Source organism: Humulus lupulus, chromosome 1, assembly GCF_963169125.1.
Source record: "Humulus lupulus chromosome 1, drHumLupu1.1, whole genome shotgun sequence".
Classification (NCBI taxonomy): Eukaryota; Viridiplantae; Streptophyta; class Magnoliopsida; order Rosales; family Cannabaceae; genus Humulus; species Humulus lupulus.
This window is the reverse complement of record NC_084793.1, coordinates 127,826,155-127,830,504: the sequence shown is the minus strand read 5'-3', so window position 1 is coordinate 127,830,504 and position 4,350 is coordinate 127,826,155. Positions and strand designations below refer to the sequence as shown.

At 33.4% G+C, this 4,350-nt stretch overlaps 1 non-coding gene across 1 annotated transcript; it reads left to right on the top strand.

Moving 5' to 3' along the window:
• The first annotated feature begins 417 nt into the window (after positions 1-417).
• On the top strand, positions 418-525 carry LOC133813749 (small nucleolar RNA R71). The gene has a single exon (XR_009884749.1). It is a non-coding gene; the product is annotated as a small nucleolar RNA R71 (small nucleolar RNA).
• The last annotated feature ends 3,825 nt before the right edge of the window (positions 526-4,350 follow it).

The window sequence follows — 4,350 nt, the reverse complement described above, 5'->3', positions numbered from 1 at the left end:
GGATTTAACAAGCCTTTGAAACTCACATAATTCAAGCAATTATTAGTGAGTTTCTTAGAGAAAACTTATGATCTTTGAGACAAAGAGAGAGATTTGTAAACTGTGATCAAGACTTTAAACTCTAATAACCCACATTTATAGAGTAGGCACCATCATTAGGCTTAATCAATAAGATTAGAGCTTTTAAATAAGTCATTTGGAGCAAAAAATGAAACTTTCAGCATTTTGAACACATGTTGTAGCATTTGCATTTTGAAAAAATGTTGTAGTATTTTCGGACAGTTATGAAATCCCTAGGTTTAAATCCCAGGAAACACGTCGCCTCTAGGAAGGGCACACAACATGTTGCAAATTTTTTTCTTCTTTTATGATATGCAAGCATACACAATCGTCAAGCAAGTAATATAATGATTAGTAATCTCATTGTGGAGGGCATTTTCGTAACAACTCCTTGAACCACTCCCATGCCTCGTATAAAGACTCTTCATCAAGTTGCTGAAATGAAGTAATCTCATTGTAGAGCTTGGAATTCTTAGTTGGAAGAAAATACTTCATCAAAAAAATGCTCAGCCAACTCTTGCCAAGCAGTCACAGAATCAGATGACAAAGAGTTCAACCAAGCTCTCGCTTTTTCCCTCAAGGAGTATAGACACAACTTCAGTCACAAGGCATCCTCTATAACTCCAGGTAGCTTGAAAGAACCACTCACTTCAATGAACAAGCGAAGATGAAGGTGGGGAACTTCTGTTGGCATCCCACTGAATTGGCCCACAGTTTGAAGCATTTGGAACATAACTAGCTTCAATTCAAACTGTGTAGCCATAATTTCTGGTCTCACAATGCTTGGATTGAGCTCGTTGAAGAGGGGGAGAGCGTATTGCCTAGTAGCATGATATCTATCAACAACCACAATAATGATATTTTTCCCATTATTGGAAGCTACTCCCCCTTGAGCTACTCTTTCTTGAGCAGCTCCCGCTTGATTTGCTTCCCCTTGAGTGGCTACTTGTTGAGCTCCTTGCTCAACATCCATCACTACTACTTCCCTTTGGGATTTTTGTACTTTTTGCCTTCGTCTGAATGTACGTTCAATTTTTGGATCAAGGGGAAGTAGTTCAGGGTCTTGATTCTTATTCATACACTGTGTGAACCTGAATTTGCACAAGAATCACCCAAGTTAGAACAAAAGAAAATTAAGCCAAATTGCAAGAGAATTAATTTCACAATAAATGACTTTAAGCAATCCCTGACAATAGCGCTAAAAACTTGTTGCAATTTTTTTCTTCTTTTATGATATGCAAGCATACATAATCGTCAAGCAAGTAATATAATGATAAGCATTAAAATCATCTCCACAAGGATTGCTTTAAGCTAAATATTATAAAAATCAACTCTAAACAATTTGGGTTGTAAACAATTTGAATTGATGTGATTAATTAAGCTTTACAACTACTTTATAAAATTAAAATGAGCAATTTAAACTAAATTGAGGAATAGTTACTTTGTTAAGTGAATGATGAAAATAGCTAGGAATACCAATTCCCCATAATTTGTAGTTAACCCCTAATGCTACAACAAAGTTACCCTTGTAACTAAGATTCTATAACAATTGTACATTCCATTTTTCCAAATGCACATGCTAAAGTTCTCACAGTTAAATCCACATATTCCTACGCTAATCCAATTTCAAGTACTAATCTTATATGTTTACATGGTGAATACAATATTCACTAATTAACAACATAGTCATTAAGCATACATCAATTAAACATATCCACTAATTTCAACCCTTCCGAAATTAATATTAGCTTATATCTCAATAGAGTTGATCAATCTCAAGCAATAATTAACAATAAACATAGCTTAATTGAACAAGAGCAACATAGCATAAAATAAAATTAACAATTTGGGGTTTCAGTACAGAGTAGGGTTCATTACTATCCCTAGCTTCAAAAAGTTAGTTCATACTCAAAATAAACAAATAACCATAAACATTCAACACCATTGTATCCATGAGTTCAAGAAGAGAAAATAAATTCAAATTCAAAGTAGGAAAAAGATTAGGAAAATCTAGCGACAAATGGTAGAGATTTCTCCTCTTCCTCTTCTTCTTTCTCTTCTCGTCTCCCACATTTTTCCTCTTTCTCCTGGTGTTTTTCCTTCAAAAGTTGTAGAAAAATGGTTTATCTTATTCTTGGGTAGCTGCTGCAAGGTTGAAGATGATGTGTGTTATCATTTAGGGCTCCCGAAATTGGTAGAAACCCTCTCCATTCTCTCTCCACGTGGGAACTACCAACTTTTCCCTAAAAAAATCAGTTCATTTTTACCTCAACATCCAATTCAACATATCATTCCAACTTATTTAATGAGTTGTCAAGTGTGCATGACTTAAGTTGCTTACGATGTACACTTTGCTGCAGCAAAGTTGAAATAATGCTACAACAAAGTTTCAGGATTTTAGCTCCAAGATGCTTTCTTTGCACATTTTCTACCAAGCTTTCCAAACATCCTTTCTTTTTGGCCTTCAAAATAGACATCACCTTTTTTTTTAGTTCTTGATCCAATTATTTTCCAACAACATTCATCATTGATTAAAATAAAATTCATAAACAAAATTAAAAGACAAATTGATTAAAACCACACACTAAGAACACGAACACTCTATTTCACTAAGATTTTTAAGTTCAAAAGCTCAATTAATAACTCTAAACTATAGAGTTATCACAACGCCACAAGGGCTGTGTCAACTTCTTGACCTTAAACACCTCCAAATGTTCCCAAACTTTTTGGACATGCTTAGATACCTCATTATATCATTCTAGACCCATAAAAGTCAATTATAGATGCCTACAACAAAATCTCATATTTTATCTTCAACTTAAGTCAAAACCGTTAAGTGTTTTATACCACTTCGTGTAAGACTACTTAACCATTATATTTAACCAAACTCAATAGCTCACAACCTATAAAAAAAAAAGAGACTCTAAAGACAATTTATTGATTAAGAATCATAGAGATTGAGCCAAATTCAGCCACTAGAAAAATAAGAGCTTCTAGTGATAGCGGAAATATAATGCACAAGTATACACAATCGATTAAAGTAATATAGATAGTAAATAAGAATCGTTCCCATGGAGACTATCAATTAAGTACCAATAACCTATTCTAGCTTTCTATTTAGCTGTCGAAAATAGAGTGACTTTTAAATTAAGACTTAAAATTGAATAAACTATGCAATTATAAAAAATTGATTCAATAATTAAAAACCTAGGGTATTAACTTCATCAACTTGTAAACTTGTTAATCTTACTAATCAACACATATAATTCTTCAATTTCTATCCTAATAGCGGGTTAACTAAAACAATCCTAATTCTTTTTTAAGATAGAAATATCTCAACCTATATGCAAACTTTCTACATATTTGTGATAAGTTTTAACATATAGTTGATAACTTCATTTTAACGTCATTTTAGAATGTGTTTTTTGTGGTAATCTTGAGTCTTTATGTGTGTTTTGTGCAAGATTACACTTTTGTTTGTCTATGTGGTAGGATGGTGCGATGAATCACGAGAATAATGTAAAAAGAAGTAAAAATGGTGGAAAAATGAGGCTCTTGGCGGTTGTTGGACTCAAAATGATGCTAAGGATGATTAAAAGATGGGTTTTGATGAAGAGATGAATTGAAAGAAGTAATCTGAGAATGGAATTAGAGTCGCGACTTGGGCTTATAAGTCGTGACTCAAGGCGAAGTCAGAGACGCACAGCTGCTGGATGGAATTAGTGTTGCGACTTGGGCTTATAAGTCGCGACTCAAGAGGAATTCAGAGGCTCAGAAAAGGGGAAAAATGGACACGGGCCGCGACTTGATGATGTTTAAGTCGCGGCGCCTGAAGATTGATCACGGAAGGAAAAGGCTAAAACACAAACACGGGCCACGACCCAGAGAAGGCCAAGTCACGGCCCGCATAGAAAAAACACAGCCTTTGTTATTGTTTTACTGTAAATTCGTATTTAGGGTTTAATTAAGTCATTAGGTCAGTTTTTAATTACGTTTTTATAGACTAATTGTGATTCTTAGGCTAGTTATTCTGCAATTTTGTATTTTTCTTTCTTCTTTAAGTTTATGAATCTTATGTTTTAGATCTATTATTTTGTTGATTTAATCATGTCTGATATGAACTAAACAATTTTTATCTAGAGTTTAATGTAGTCACTTAGATTTCTATCTAATTTAGTTATGATATTCTTTTGATTTTTCTTCTATATTCTAATCTATATAATGTGTGTTTAATTCTAGTAAATACTTGATCAATATTTGCTTGATTTTATGATTTTGATTCAAAATTCG